The sequence below is a fragment of the Bos grunniens genome, chromosome 9 (assembly GCF_055505025.1).
Source record: "Bos grunniens cultivar Pamir isolate PY7600 chromosome 9, Bosgru_T2T1.0, whole genome shotgun sequence".
Lineage (NCBI taxonomy): Eukaryota > Metazoa > Chordata > Mammalia > Artiodactyla > Bovidae > Bos > Bos grunniens.
In genome coordinates this window covers 37,224,649-37,242,023 of record NC_141173.1, presented here as the reverse complement: position 1 = coordinate 37,242,023, position 17,375 = coordinate 37,224,649, and the positions used below count along the sequence as shown (strand labels likewise).

Below are 17,375 nucleotides of genomic sequence, written 5' to 3'. Positions count from 1 at the left end.
CAACTCCTCTTTCTGTTTACTTTAGTCATGCTGACCTTCTTCTCCTCTCTTTTGTCTTCTGTTTCACAAATGAAAAGATCTGTTCCTACTTCAGGGCCTTTGCTTTTGCTTGAATTGATCTTCCTCCACGTCACTGACTAGATAACTGTCTTCTCCTTATTGATGTCTCAATTCAGATGTCACCTCTTTTAATATGGCTTCAATGGCCCTATCCAATCAAACCTAAGGTTGTTATGTTACATTGCTGGTTAAAAGAAAAAAAAAAACTTTCTTCATAGCATGTATCAGTACCTAAACATATTCATTCCATTATTCACTTATTGTCTGCATGGCTCCATCAGAATACACACAAGGCATATACTCTTTCAGTGAAGTTTTATGACTAATTCTTACATACTAAATTCCACTACTGAGTCAACTTGGTGGAAGGAAGATTTGGGCAAGCCAAAGTCTTTTTCATGTGATCATTTACTTGTCCTTGAAAGTAGTATGAAAATAGCATTCCTGTGACTTGTGATAGTTCTGGCCAAAGTTGGCATCATTAGAAAACAGTCCAGGCAGTGGCAGCACCCACCTTTATCCTGTTGATTCTGGGACAGGACTGATGACAATAACATGTATTTCAAATGAACAACTTATACCTGTAGGCATCTGTATTTTAATTTTTATTCTATCACTGCAGTGATGAACGGTTTGGGGCTGTCTCTGCATTTTTTGCTTATGCATTGGTTTGATTTCTCAGATTGGAATGGAATAATCATGATGCTAGAAACAATGTATAGTTCTTTAAATCACTACAGTACCAAGGACATAGCAGGTTCTCTATGAATAGTTTGACTCATTGATGGATTTTCAGTGGAGTTAGGAATGTTACTTACCTTCCTGGGACTTTCCTTTCCTCCATGCCTAACAACAATGTCCACATTCTACCTTATCCATCATGCTGTTATGTTAGCTATGAGCAGAGGAATAATCATTCCCCTTTCTGATTTACAAAATAGAATGTTACTGAAGTTTCTTCAATGGTGATGGCATAAACTCTTAAGAGCTTTTCAGTAGAGGCTTAGCTGTGGAAGATCCAGTGAGACCATTCAAAAGCTTAACTGCTGACGATGCAATGAAACTCCATAATAAATTGATCTCCTATATCATGGGCTGCACAAACAGGAATGTTGTAAACTTTCAGTGTATCACTTGGCATTATATTAAGGTACACATTTTCTCACTTAGAAGATTGCTTTTTGAAAATCTGATTGTGTGAGGGTAATAAGTCTATTTTGTTGTGATACATGTATTTTTCTGACTGGTACAATATCCATGCTTTGATTTCTGTTTTTCTTGACTGAATCAATCATAGTATAATATATAAATGAAGTGGTTAACATTAAGGGGGTGGCAAAAACTTTAGGGAGGAAGCTAAAGTTAAAACTATAAGAGACAGTCCTTTTTGTTTCTGGTTTAAAACAATAAAAGTATTCCGTGTATACAGAAAAAAATTCTATTAATTAGTTCTTTTGTTGTAATTTAGCTCTGCCCTAGGAAAATATACTCTTTTTGTGTTAAAAGATTATGTGAAAACAAAGATCATTCATTTATTCAGCCAATCATCTTTGCTATTACCTTGTAAGCTTTATAAATGTGAGGACGGGGTCCGTACGGTTCCATCTGTTGCTCCAGTTAGTCATAGTGCCTGTCTGAAAGTCAAATGCATAAATGCTGTGTCTAATGTAAAGTCTCGTAATTACCCATCGACAGGCTTTCCTGATGACTCAGACAGTAAAGAATCCACCTGCAATGTGAGAAACCTGGGTTTGAGCCCTTGGTTGCGAAGATCCTCTGGAAAAGGGAATGGCAACCCACTCCAGTATTCTTGCTGTAGAATCCCATGAACAGAGGAGCCTGGTGGGTTATAGCCCACGGGGTCACAAAGAGTCGAATACGACTGAGCAACAAACACTTTCACTAACTTGTTAAGGATTTCATGCCTTCCTAAATATTTATTTCTCCCACACATGAAAAATACATGAAAATAACACATGAATATTAGAATGATAAAATGTATAATAATTTCCCTGAAGATAGTCACTTACAGACACATTCAGAACAAGGAATAATGACATTTATTTGAAGATGGGGATGAAGTAGGTGCAATAAGGGTGTATAACATGAAACTGGCAACTGTAGAACCCCTCAGGTGAATAACACTATTCTCATAAAAAGCTTAACCAATTCACTATTAGCTGAGACTGGTTCTGCTGTTAAGAAAAGAATAATAACATCATGAGAGCAAAGATAAAATGTTAACCTCTTATGGGACAGGAAAGTGAGGCAGAGACACCAGGAAGAATCCACTGACTCTAAAATCCTGTTCTTCCCCTTATAGCACAATCCTTCAATAAATGCAAAAACCATAGTGGAACTGTTGTGATCTTTCCCCACATTATTTCAAAAGTTCAAAGAGATGCTCAATCAAATCAGATGTTGAACTATTCAAAGGTAGTTATCTCTCCTTTTATACTTTGTTTGAAATTCTGTTTAGCCTTGAAGCAGGCTTCTGTGATCGAAGGTGGTAAATGATAGATAGAGTTCAACAGAGTTCTGTGGTGAAGGGTAAGTATTTTAGTGTGTCCGTGACCTGATCCAAAGGCTATTTCTAGCAGTTTGTCATTTAGTACAGAGAAGGTTAGTGAGGTCATGTTGATATATGATCTTTTATGCTCTGAACTTATCACTGCAGTGGAATCAGCCCTACAATTCTCATTAACAGTGAGCCACTATTTTTTGATACTAAAGAATAAAATAAAATAACTGCTTTACTTTATTCTCCAAACTAAAATATAAATAAAACTCAAAGCTTAAAGTTTGAAGTATTTAGCTGGAGAAATCTAGGGCATCTTTATTTTTACCCACAGAAGTAAAAATAGCTTTAGTATTCTCAGAAGAAAACGAAATAGTATCACATTGATGGAATTGCTAGTGAGAAGCGTCTGAACGTTAACATCACCATGATATATATTTAGTTCTAGCAATGAGATTACCTGAAAAAACATTCTAGCATCCTAGCACACATTCAAAAAGGAATAGAATTCTCTAAAGAAAGAAAATGCTGAAGGTGGGAAAGCACTGTGAGATGGGAAAACAACAGCAGCCTAGGAATTAGGACGTGAGTCCTAGTCTCTGATTTGCCCATGTGTGAGCTAAATGACATGCAGCAAAGACCATAACCTCTCTTTACTTGGTTGTTTCTTGCTTGGATTTCACTGACAACCGTTTTGAATGTTTCCAAGTCGGCTGACAAGCCTACCAAGTTCCTTAACCCATCTGAACCACAGACCTTTCTAATTTGGTCAGATTCATTACTGGTTCCAATAGTATTAAGGACAAAGTTGAAATTTCTTAGCAAGCTGTTCAGGTCTTTCAAGGTTGAACATTTGTTCACCTCTCTAGCCATCTTACCCTACTTCCCTCCTCCTCCGCCATCCTCTTACCATGCAGAGCTACTTAAACTTCTGCTCTTTTATCCACAACTTCATTTCCCCCACCACTGACCCAACCAACTCTCCCATCATGAAGTTCACTAACTGCTTAATTCAACTTAATGACTGCCTTTTTCAAGCAGTTTTATTGACCTTTCCTTCTGGGTTTCGTACCATCCACTGTTTTCTTATTTTCTCCACTTTCACTACCCATTAGACTACAACTTCTTGGCAAATAGTAGTAAATGAATGCATAATGAATGAATGAAAATCAACTCTCCTTATTTCTAATTATTTTTTAAGGGGAAGATGGAGCTGAGTCATTGACTAGTACCATCATTAAGAAATAAAGTCATCATTTTTACTGGAAATTAAAAATATCTCCCCTCTCCTCATTCTGGTTGAATGCTCTGGTAGAGCAAAACTGATTAGTTAACCAAACTAATGTTAATTCATCAGAATATTAAGATTAATCTTAAAGCGACTGTTAGTTCCTTTTAGTTTCTAAGCAAAAGAATCTTGCAATTGGCTTTAAATGATAAATTCCTCCCCATTTGTTCAATAAATCCCCCATTTTCCTACCCTTTCTTAGTTCCACCCTTTCTTAGTTCCTACCTTTTCTTTCATAGTTCCACCTGATTATGATTTATAGATGGGTGTCACCTATCTCTGCCAAAAGCACAGAGGAAACCTGGATCAATGGAATAAAAGATTAATTCCATATAGAATCAGAAAATCTGGGTTTGAGCTTATATATTCTTATGGCGACTTTGGGCAATGGACTGAATCTTTTGGCCTTAATTCTCCTTTTCTGTAATATAGGATGGTGCCCATCTCACAGAGTGATAAGGTAAGGCTCAAATAAGATTACATGTGCTATGAAAGCACTTTGCAAACAATTAAATGCCAAAGAAACATATCATCACTCTAAACCCAAAGCACAGTATTACTTATAACCAGCTCTTCAATCTAGCTTTTTCCTAGAGATAATATATTTGGCAAAAAAGGACTAATTTGAATTTTAGTGGTTAACCACTCTGCTAAGTGGTTAGGATAGAAACTAGAAAAAAAAAAGCCTGAAGAAAAGAGGAAGATCAGTACATTCATTAGCCCAGATATAAACCACAACACAGATCCCTGACTCTGCCACTTGGAATTCAGAAAGTGACATCTCTGCCCTGTAGAACTATGCCTGGTCTCAGACGTTTCTCTCTCTGGCCAGACAGTCACCTCTACGATGGGGAATTGTTGGCAAGAATGGGAATTCAGAGCATATTGAATGTCTCTACAGTGTCTCATATTCTGAAAATGCTTTTGCAATCAATTCTATATATTATGCCCCACAAAGACCTAGAGGAGTATGTTAATATTATCCTTGGACCAGAAAAGGAAGACAGCTAGCAATTAAGTGATTTGCCTCAGGTCATAGAGGGAATTAATGCTGACATTAACATTCACAGGGCCTTCTCTCTGTGCCAGGAGCACTCTTTTACTCCTCGAGTTGTGGGTTTTCAGTATTATGACCAGACTTAACCTGTCTTCAAGGCAGATGACCTTTAGGTACTGTTGAAGGTCTGAGAAGGCAAGTATACACTTTGTTCTGACTGAGCCATGCCCACATGTCAAAAGAGGTAGGCACAATTTTCAGTGGAAAAAATGATACAGAGAAATAAGTTGATTTATAGTTAGGCAGGACATATAAAAAAGAAACAGGAGTGCAAATTTGTGTTTTGTCTTAAGAGTTTGATGTTCTTTCTAGCAGACTGTTCTCAAACAGTTGATTTCTTAAGGATGGGAGTTAACTGTATTAAAATCAGTCTGTATATAAATAATAAAGCAATTGTATGGGACTATTACCACTATTTATTATTATCTTGACCACTGGTTCCCATTTTTTAAATCTTTCTACCAATTCATTTTGGTTATGCATCCTATCCCACCTGTGGAACCTCATATTTACTTCCATATTTTAAAATTTCAAGTTTGCTTACCTTATTAACCATACACTAAAGTGAAAGATAGAAAGGTAAAAAGATATATATCTTAGGCATTAATCTCACTACCAGTAATTTCTAGTTCTTTTAGATAGGTGGTAGGAGGGTACTAACCCATTTCCTTTTAAAACAGGATGATACAAAGCTTACCCCGGTCATTGAAATATGAGCAGGAATGACACATGCTGCTTTGAAGTGAAAGCTTTAAGGGCTAGTGTGAGATGTGCCACAGATATTTCTCTTTTTGCCACAGTAGCTATTGTTTTCAGGTAGTATCTTGTCTGTTTGCCTGGTACTAAACTGAAACCCAATGGAATAGAGGAGTCCAACCCATGGTGAGGATGTATCTTGAGAGAGATAAAAAATTCATTTTAAACCACTTAGATTTGTGGGTTGTTTGTAACTAAAGCATAATTTTAATATACTGTCCTAACTGATACAGTTCACCTTGTTCAAAAGGAACACACACACTGAAGGGAATAAGAGATTAGTAAGGAATAGGAAAGGATGTCCACGCACTGAAGTGAAAAGTAGAATGCATTGTCTCTGAGGGAAGGCAAATGGAGGAGCAGAAAGTGACCTTATCTGGATGTATCAGTCAAATGCCTTCCTAACACAGGTGGTAAAACTGGCATGGTGGTCAGACCACCACTGGGAGGCTTTACCCATTTCAGCGTGTCAAAAGTTTTGTTCTGTAGGGAGCCCAGAAATAAACTCATGGACCTATGGCCAATTAATCTATGACAAAGGAGGCAGGCGTATACAATGGAGAAAAGACAGTCTCTTTAACAAGTGGTGCTGGGAAAGCTGGACAACTATATGTAAAACAGTGAAATTAGAACATTCGCTCAGACCACGTACAATAACAAACTCAAAATGGTTTTGAGTTTACGCGGTTTAAAAGTAAGACACGAAACTAGCAAACTAGAAGAGAACGTAGGCGAAACACTCTTCGACATAAATTATAGTAACATTTGCTTGGATCAGTTTTCCAAGGCAAAAGAAATACAAGGAAAAATAAACAAATGGGACCTAAATAAACTTAAAAGCTTTTATACAGCAAAGGAAACCATCACAAAACAAAAATACAGGGTACTGAGTGGAGAAAATATTTGCAAATGATGCAACCAATGAGGAGTTGATACCCCAAATACACAAACAGTTCACACAACTCAACAGCAAGAAAACAAACAACCCAATCAAAAAACAGGCAGAAGACTTGAATAGACTTTTTTCAAAGAAGTTACACAGATGGCTATCAGGCACATGAAAAGATGCTCAACATTGCTAATTGTTAGAGCAATGCAAATCAAAACCACAGTGAGGTATTTATCACTCGTACCTGTCAGAATAGCTATCATCAGAAAGTCTACAAAGAACACATGTTGTAGAGGATGTAAGAAAAAAATAACTCTCCTACGCTGTTGGTGGGAATGTAAATTGGTGCCACCACTGTGGAAAACAGTATGGAGGTTCCTTAAAAAACTAAAAATAGAACTACCATATGAGCTAGCAATTCCACTCCTGGGCATATATCCAGGAAAAACAAAAATATTAATTCAACAAGGTTTGTGCATCTTAGTGTTCATTACAGTACTCTTTACAAAAGCCAAGACATGGAGGCAACCCAAGTGCCTATTCACAAATGACTGGATTAAGATAAATATAATGGAATATTACTCAGCCACGAAAATAATGAAATATTGCCGTTTGCAGCAATGTGGATGGACCTAGAGAATACTACGCGTAGTGAAATAAAGTCAGACGTGTGTGTGTGCGCTAAGTTCCTTCAGTCGTGTCCAACTCTTTGTGACCATATGGACTGTAGCCTGACAGGCTCCTCTGTCCATGGGGATTCTCCAGGCAAGAATACTGGAGTGGGTTGCCATGCCCTCCTCCAGGCGATTTTCCCAGCCCAGGGACAAAATCTGCATCTCCTGAGGCTCCTGTATTGCAGGCAGATGCTTTACTGCTGAGCCACTGGGGAAGCCCATAATGTCAGACAAAGAAAGACAAATACTATATGATATCACTCACATGTGGAGTTGACAAAATAATACAAGTGGATCTACACAAAATAGAAATAGACTCACAGACATAGAAAACAAACTTCTGGTTACCAAAAGGGAGAGGTATGGGGGAGAGAGCCAAATTAGGGGTATTGTATTAACAGATACAAACTACTATACATAAAGGGCTTCCCTGGTGGCTCAGAAGGTAAACAATCTGCCTGGAATGCAGGAGACCCAGGTTCACTCCCTAGGTCAGGAATATCCCCTGGAGAAGGAAATGGCAACCCACTGCAGTATTTTTGCCTGGAGAATTTCGTCGACAGAGGAGCCTGAAGTGCTACAGTCCATGGGGGTCACAAAGAGTTGGACATGACTGAGTGACTAACATACACACACTATACAGAAAATAAATATGTAACAAGGATTTACTGTATATTACAGGGATTTATACCCAGTATCTTGTAACAACCTAGAAGGGAATACAATTGGCAAAAAACAAAACACACACACACACACACACACACACACAATGGAATCACTATGTTGTACTCCTGAAACTAATACAACATTGTAAATCAACTATACTTCTATAAGAAAATTTGTTGTGATAAAATGGCAGAATCTGACAAATTCTTGACTTATCCAGAAAATAAAATGACCTTTTAAAAGCAACATTCTGGTTTTTCAAAAGCTGAAGAGGCAGAGAGAAGAAATGTAAGTTAGAATTAAATTGTCTCACTAAGGAAGAATTGCTTAAGGTGAAGGAAGTAACAGAAAACATGGGAAAAAAATAGCAACGGAATTCGGAAACACTGGACATGGAAATATACTCCAGCTCCTAGAAAAGTGAATACAAAAGATTTAGATAAATTCTGATAACAAAATCAAAATTTAAGAGGAATCAGGAATCTGGCATAAGCTAGTATATTATATTCCAGTAAGGTCACAATCCCCTGGTGGCTCAGATGGTAAAGCGTCTGCCTGCAATGCGGGAGACCTGGGTTCGATCCCTGGGTCGGGAAGATCCCCTGGAGAAGTCAATGGCAATCCACTCCAGCACTCTTGCCTGGAAAATCCCATGGACGGAGGAGCCTGATAGGCTACAGTCCATAGGGTCACAGAGAGTCGGATACGACTGAGTGACTTCACTTCACTTCAATGTCACAATCCTGAGTAGGAACCCTCAGTCCTTGCAGGATATTATATTACTCCATTAATTAATTCAACAAATGTTTATTGAGCAACTACTAGGAGAGAAGAATTGTGTTAAAATGTTGAGAGTCAAAAGAGAATATAGTTCTGCTCTCAAGGAGCTTACAGTATAGTGAAACAAAGAGATAACAAACAAGCTAGCATTTATTACATACTTAGTATTTGTTAGTGATTATGACAGGGACTTAACATAATTTTTTCCTTAATTTTTACAAGTCTGCTGCATAGGGGTTATTGTCCTTTTAAACAGGAGACCCTGAAGCTCAGGGAGATACAATAATTTGGATGTACATTTAAAAAATAAAAATGATTGACTAAAATAGGACTTGAAATCAACTTTCTGTGATTTCAGTCTCTGTATTCTTTCAACCATGTTTTGATGCCTTCATACCTAACTTTAAAATTATGTGATACCTTCTTTACATTTTTGAAATGTTAATTTGTGTGTGTGTGTGTGTGCTATAATTAGACAATGGATTCATCTCACAGGGAAAAAACTACCTTTTTATATGATTACATTTTAATCTCTTTTTTTTTTTTGTAGTTCAACTGGAAGATGATTTTAGAAATTGATGGCACATTAATGATTTATAAGCCATATTTTGAGAATCTTTCTAGTAAGTCACATACAAAATACTAAATTGTTTTTCAGGAAAGAGTCTAGAAATCAAATTTAACACAGGAAAAGGAATACTCTTAGATCTAAAATAACAAAATGTTCTTTAAAGAGATCAGCAATGATTAAGCTGGTTTTATAAATTTATAGCTGAGGGTAGAAACTTTCTTCTTTTAAGAGCATTTAGTTCTTTTTCTTCAGGATTGGAATTCCAAGAAATCAACAGGAAAGTTTCTTACAGTGTCCCCTGTCAGAAATCCCAGTAACGTACATCTATAAATGGAGGAAGACTTGGCATCTGAGACTACAGCTCACCATTGACTACAATCCAGACAGCTAAACTGATTTTAGCATTCTGGAAGAAAAACTGCACCTATGGTGCTGAATTGCTTCTACGAGTCTTGAGCCAAATATTAATGTAAATTTGAAAGGAAACAAAAAGCATTCAAACTCTAATGTACCTTGGGCTTATAAATCGGAATTCAGTCACTTTAAATTAAGTTGGATTTCTGGAAGGAAAACTGCTCTTATCTTTGTATTACTGCTCTGACCTACAGTTTATGTATCGTATAACAGTGTTCTAACTTTTCAGCTACAACACAAACGGAAAGCTCTGTATTGGAGGCTTCTGTGGTAACGCTCACTCCAGCAAACACAGACACACACCAGAGCGGCAGCCCAAGGTATTACAAAGACATGAGCTATTTCACTCGGATGCCTTTCTGTAATCTGTGCATCAAGGAACAATTTACGGTTGGTTCTTTTACTTTTTTGTTTCCTTATTTTGATTTAAAAAGTAATACATGTTCATTACAGAAACATTAAGAGTTCCAGGTAAGCAAAAAAAAAAAAAAATATATATATATATATATATAATCTCAATATGAAACAAAAACTATTGGTAACATCTTGGCTTATATCTTTCTAAATCATTTTCTTGGTAAATAAACTAAATTTTCTTCCTATAAAAGTGCAATACTATTTATTATTTTTTTCACTTAATATGTTAACATGTTAAAGAAGATTTACAAATAATTTTAAATAGCTGTATAGTATTAGTGCGGGCCTCCCTGGTAGCTCCGAGGTAAAGAATCTGCCTGCCAATGCAGGAGACACGGGTTTGATCCTTGAGTCAGGAAGACACCCTGCAGAAGGAAATGGCTACCGACTCCAGTATTCTTGCTTGGTAAATTCCATGGACAGAAGAGTCTGGCGGGCTACAGTCTATGGGGTTGCAAAAAGTCCGACGTGACCTCGCGGCTAAACAACAATAGTATTAGTGCATGGTTATTCTACTTTTTTCGGAGAAGGCAATGGCACCCCACTCCAGTACTCTTGCCTGGAGAATCCCATGGACGGAGGAGCCTGGTAGGCTGTAGTCCATGGGGTCGCTAGGAGTCGGACACGACTGAGCGACTTCACTTTCTCTTTTCACTTTCATGCATTGGAGAAGGAAATGGCAACCCACTCCAGTGTTCTTCCCTGGAGAATCCCAGGGACGGGGGAGCCTGGTGGGCTGCTGTCTCTGGGGTCGCACAGTGTCGGACACGACTGAAGTGACTTAGCATTCTACTTTTTTAATAAACCAAGCACTATATTTGAATATTTAGGCTATCTCCAATATTTGGTTATTATAGTAGCATTCCTTAAAGATATTTTTCACCATCTTTGGAAAGAAACTGAATGCTTATTTTTAAAAAGTTATTATTCATCTGTGAAAGCATTGGTTGCTCAGTCGAGTCCGACTCTTTGTGACCCCATTTACCTGTACATTTGTTTATTTTCAGCAAATGTTAAAAATAACATTTTGAAGGTGGTAAATAAGAAGTCAGCTGGCAAAAAAATAAATAAATAAAGTTTGCTAACTTCAAATCTTAGTTCTGACAGCTTATCCTATCTTCTTCTCAGTTGGGGTCTAGTCTCAGGCCCAGCCTGGGGACGAGATGCCCTGTCCTTGCTTCCCTTCTTAAAGACGTGAGGGTTCTCCCCTGGCCCAGTCCCGCCACCAGCCCCTATCCCCAAGGATGAGCCCAGTTTGTGCAATGCTAAAAGAAGGGTCCAGCTGGGATCCTCTGCCACTCTCCTTAGCTAGCCTTGCTACCGACAGTTTCCAGAATGTCTGACCGGCCCTTAGAATCATGTCTTGGTCACTTCAGTCGTGTCTGATTCTCTGAGACTCTATGGACTGTAGCCCACCAGGCTCCTCTGTCCATGGGATACTCCAGGCAATAATACTGGAGTGGGTTGATATGCCCTCTTCCAAGGATCTTCCCAAACCCAGAGATTGAATCTACATCTCTTATGTCTCCTGTATTGTTAGGTGGGTTCTTTACTGTCAGTGTCACCTGGAAAGCCCCGTCTGGAGCCCTCAGGAGTCACTTTAGCAGGATCCAGGCCATCCTGACCTTTGGGGTTGTGCTTAAACATTTCACCATTTCACAAAAACTTTCTGTCATACATCACACATTTAGTGAGCCCTTGCTTTTGGGAAGATTGTCTGGGTCTGGGACATAGCTATGAACAATGCAATCTCCAACTCTATAAAGTGGGTCTATGGTTCACAAGTCCTGTGGAGGGAATTCTGAGGAGTGAGAGAGAAAGCATGCATTTATTACATCCAGTTGAAAAAAATCTCTGAAATTTTTCAGGAGGATGGTAGCTTATATTTAGTTTTCAATATGATGGTCAATGAAATGACTGTGGCATTAGATATTTGTAATGTCTTTAGCTCTATGTGCTTTATTTTCATTATTTTCCCTTTTAAACTCATGATAATCTTTGTTAACATGAGCTTGGAAAGAAAAGAAAATCACCTAGGATATATAAATTACACTTTTGTTAACGTGTTATAAGAATATTATCATATGTGCCATCAGCTGGGCCTCCACCACCTACACATTTCCCACTTTTGCAGGAGTGTGTGTTGAACAATAAGGCATGGGTCACAGAAGTAAAGAAACAGGGATGACTCACAGGTTATAATCTTATCATCATTTACACAAGATTGTAACATCTGATTCACTGAACTCTCAATGTGAGGATATCTAATTTTAAAAACCGAGTCATTAAGCAAGTGAAAACAATTTTTTCCTATTTCAGTGTCAAGTGGTTTTGTACAGAATTTTTAATTTTTTTGACACTGCCCATACTCACGATTATAAATTGGAAGAGGTCTCAGAAATATTCTAGCCTAAGACTTTAGTGATAGAGATGAAAAAACTGAGCTAAAGTCAAGTGACTTGATGTTCCTTCAATGTAGAGATTTGAATAACCAAAAGCAATGAAATATTTCTTTAAAAAATTGAACAGAACAAGGTTTATACCCAAGAGAAAATTTTTTTCATAAAGTGTCAAGAAAAGGAAAATAATTAATAGTTGTCCAATTATCAAATCCAAAATTTTTTTTTAATTTTATTTTTAAACTTTACAATATTGTATTAGTTTTGCCAAATATCGAAATGAATCCGCCACAGGTATACATGTGTTCCCCATCCTGAACCCTCCTCCCTTCTCCCTCCCCATACCATCCCTCTGGGTCATCCCAGTGCACCAGCCCCAAGCATCCAGTATCACGCATCGAACCTGGACTGGCAACTCATTTCATATATGATATTATACATGTTGAAACAAATCCAAAATTTTTAGCCTAACATTAAAATTCCATTTTTTTTTGTTTCTAACTAGCACAAGTTCTCCTCTCTAGCTAAATTAATTACACCATTTGGCATGCTAATACACGGCTTTGACCTTCTTCATGCCTAACTGTGGTGTTGGAGAAGACTCTTGAGAGTCCCTTGGACTGCAAGGAGATCCAACCAGTCCATTCTAAAGGAGATCAGCCCTGGGTGTTCTTTGGAAGGAATGATGCTAAAGCTGAAACTCCAGTACTTTGGCCACCTCATGCGAAGAGTTGACTCATTGGAAAAGACTCTGATGCTGGGAGGGATTGGGGGCAAAAGGAATAGGGGACGACAGAGGATGAGCTGGCTGGATGGCATCACGGACTCAATGGATGTGAGTTTGAGTGAACTCCAGCAGATGGTGATGGACAGGGAGGCCTGGCATGCTGTGATTCATGGGGTCGCAAAGAGTCGGACACGACTGAGTGACTGAACTGAACTGAACTGAACACCTAGCTCAGAAATCCAACCCTCATTTCTCCAGAGAAATAGGTCTTTCCTTGGTCATGGAACTTCACTCACATGTAATTTGTAAGGAACACATTTACTTGCAAATACAAAATTTTCCTTTGGAAGTTCAGTAACTCTTTGCATTTGTTGATATTTGGTGTCCCCCAAATCTTTTTTTTTTTCTCCCCTCAAGATTTTACAACCATGTTAACTGCTAGGATGCACCAGGGAGAATTTGCTGCTCCCTGGATTTCTGTTTTCAAGCATTATGTAAGGATAGCAGCTGCCTCCCTTCTTATCTTTACTGTGGTCACCACCATGTCCACTTTCTAAAGTGGAGGTGAAACCTGGCTGTGCCTCTAGCAGTTCCCTTTCAGGAAGAGGGAACTTGCCATGAAAAGCTGCCTCTTCTGGCTTCAAGTCACCTCTGGAAGGCTCTCTGAACTCCCTAGCTTTGAGTTTTCCAATTGTTGTCCCTGCTTTTTTGTTCCGCTCTCTCTCTGACTGTTTTTGCCACTGAGGACCTAATACTTTACACTGTGTCCTTCTTGATGGTGCAGCTAGGGCTGGCTACCTCTGACAGTCCCAGCTCCAGAGACCCCAGCACAGGTGACAACTGCCTCCAGCTTGGAGGGAAGGAGAAACCCAGAGGGCAGGTGACATCAAGGATGCAGGCTGGGCCAGGCTGAAGGCTCTGGTTGTCGAGTCATCAGTTTCATTTCCCTCAGTCTCTAGTCCTTATACTTCAAGCACTTCAACTCATCACACCCAGTCCCTGTGCCCACACACATGCAACAAGACCAAAAGATGTGGGTTGTTTCCTATATCAGACTGATCATGAGGTTTGGGTAAATGAGTTTTGAAAATATTCTGGCTTATATTTTTCCACTACTATGGCTCAGTTGTTTGGTAATCAGAACTGTTCAAAATCAGCTATCCCCTCTTTTTTTTTAAGTCTAGTGGGACTAGCTGATGAAAACGAAATCCTGATAACGGGGGACAAACAACACAAAGTATTTAACTATAAAGATAATAATATCCTTCGGTTTTGGTACATTTGAGACAATAGAATTGAAATGTATCTCCTCCTTCAGAAGTTAAAGGGTGCATATTATTAACAAGATAAAGGGTCCAAATTATTAACAATCAACAATTGATTTTCATATTTATATTGTTTTGGATCATTTTGCATACTTCTCTCCAGAAGATTGCTCGATGGTAGTATGGAAAATGTCCTATAAAATAAGCAAGGAAGATGCAATATTTCAAAGCATGGTCTTTGGGGTGATTCCAGTTGTGTGGCAAGAAGCAATTTGCTAGGTTGGCTACTTTTGCTAGAAATTTCTCAAAAGAGGCAGCCAGGATATAAGATTATATATCTGAGATTGGCACTAAACTCTATCTGGAGAAAGTAAATAAAATGTAATTGATTTTTCTCTGGAAATGTGATATTCTACTGAAATTTTTAAAAATGTAACAATGAATTAAATGACTTTATTTTCTTTCCCTTTAAAAATACAAAACACTGCTGAAGTTGAAATATACTCAGAAAGAATTATTATTTTACCTTTTATAGTACCACGTATCAAGAGCAATCTAACTGGTTTCCCCCAACTGAGAACAGTATGTACAACTTGAAAAATTTATGTCTTTCAATAGAAAGTCCCTTCTTAATGCATACAGTTTTAAAGGTGCATTCTAAAGATCATTTAAAAGTGAGAAGATTAAATTTTAGGACAATGTATCAAAAATAGATTAAAACATAAAATTTGATTTGGATTCAGCAAAAAAGCTACATTCCAGAAAACCAGTTTTCTACCATTTCATGAAACTGGTTAAGATTAAAAGGCACTGTCTGTCTGGCATCATCTACCCAAAGGTGATTCTCAAGAAACTGATTATTATGTAGAATTTTATTTCAATAATGGAACCTTATACCACATATTCCTATTTAAGGCACTAACACAATAAATGGCAGAAATGGGACCCTAAATCGAGCTTCTTCTGATTAATCGATTCCCACAGTGCAGAGAGAGTACTTAGTGGATGCAAGGCTGAAATGACTGCACAGCCTCAAATATATCAACTTGATGACTACATGACTTTCCTTTCCTGCTGACTCCTTGTCAATACACCGTAGCCTACTTGGCATTGTTTGACACACTAAAATGCAGAAATAGGCAAATAACGCAGTTTTCTTTTGAAGTAAAAAACATGCAGCATGGAAGCTGACAGGTGCTGTTACAAGGAACTAGGAGACAAAGTCCTCGGAGAAATTTCAGAAAATACCTACAGGAGACCAAGACAGCAAAGCTCCGAGGTAAAATTCTACCTGAGAAACTATTCAAAGAACGGCTTGGACATTATATTCTTGTTCTTTCTTCACCACGATTAATATCATCAGTTCCTTAGGGCATTTAGTAATAAACAATATTTCAAAACCACTCCCTGGATACACCAAGAAAAAAGTGCCAGATAACACATTCTACACAAGCAAAGAATTTAGTGTAGAGGGAGATGTTTTTAAAAAAAAAGTAAGGAGAAAATAAAACAGAGAGCCTTTATAAGTGTTACATAATGAGTCACTCATAAGTAGTAGTTCAGGTCAGCCGCACACAAACATGCAAAAAGTTCCATTTCATTCCTTTCTCCAGCTACTTCTGTTGGGACTGTCCCTCTCTCTCATCCCTCCTGTTTTGGTCTTATTAGAAGAGGGTCGTGTAAGGGGTAGTATACTATAGTGATTAAAGGCACTTTCATACAGCTAGGCAGATTTGGGATTAAAATACAAATTTCTCCAGTTACTTGCTATGTAAATTTGGGGAAGTCATCCAAGCATCCTGGGTCTCGTTTATTCATCTGTCATATGAGGATGACAATATCCACCTCCCAGGATTATTCCAAGAATTCAGTGAGATATCTACTGACTGCAGGAGACTAGCACAGAGTCAAAGATGTGGCACAAGTTAAATAAAGGGCAACAACTTTTATTATCATGAACTGATTTCTAATGTGTGAACATGATACAAATGAAACTCATCCCTTGTACATTCCATTTTAGAAGAGATTTCTAGAGAGCTGAAGAACCCTCAGGAATCAAAGACAGCAATTTACTTCAGGAATTTCAGGCACCCTGCTAGACTGGTGGGTTAGTTAACATTTGTCATGGGACGCTTCCTTGCATTACTTAAATTAAACAGAGAGGAACACAGGTTCCTCTGAGCACTGAACCCAGGTCAGAAGACCTGGGTTCAAATGACAGTTCTGCCACTTGGCAACCTTGGGCACACCACTACTTAATCCTTCGTGGCTCAATCTTTCTCTTTGGTAAGGTAAGCATAATGATAAATCACAGGGTTATTAAGAGGACTATATGACACAAGGCATGAAAATAAGTGCTGTCAATGATCAGTGCTATGCAACTGCAATTTATTACCACGGTCCCTTCCTTGCCCTTGGCAAGGAACATGCCCCGAGAGTGACAGAAATGTCTTACCATGGAGAGACACACAATAATCTGGTTGGCTAACAATAAAACAGAGAAAAAAAGGATGGATGGAAGAAAGGTTGATTCTAGCATTTATTTGGTTAGCAGAATTTGAAAACCATAAAAATTACTGGGAAACAACTATGATATAAGCAACTAAATGGGTGATTCTCAAAGCAACATGCTAAGTGAAAAAAGCCAGGCACACAAGTGTACACAGGCAGATGAATGGATGTGTGTGCTCAGTTGTGTCAGACTCTTTGCAACCTCAGGGACTGTAGCCCGCCAGGCTCCTCTGTCCATGAATTTTTCCAGACAAGAGAACTGGAGTGGGTTGTCATTTCCTGCTTCAGGGGATCTTCCTGACACAGGGATTGAACCCTTGTCTTGTCTCTTGAGTCTCCTTCATTGGTGGGTGGATGCTTTACCACTGCACCACCTGGGGAGC

The 17,375-nt window shown here is 38.3% G+C and overlaps 1 protein-coding gene across 7 annotated transcripts in view; it reads right to left on the bottom strand.

Moving 5' to 3' along the window:
• The window catches only part of HS3ST5 (heparan sulfate-glucosamine 3-sulfotransferase 5), a 298,567-nt gene that overhangs the window by 51,521 nt on the left and 229,671 nt on the right, over window positions 1–17,375 (bottom strand). For 2 of the 7 annotated variants that reach the window (XR_015132751.1, XR_015132753.1), the window contains one exon: window positions 1–17,375. This exon is cut by the window's left edge and continues 18,297 nt beyond it. The exons of the other annotated variants lie outside the window; for them this stretch is intronic. The gene's annotated coding sequence lies outside the window, so the exon portion shown is untranslated. 7 annotated transcript variants of the gene reach the window in all.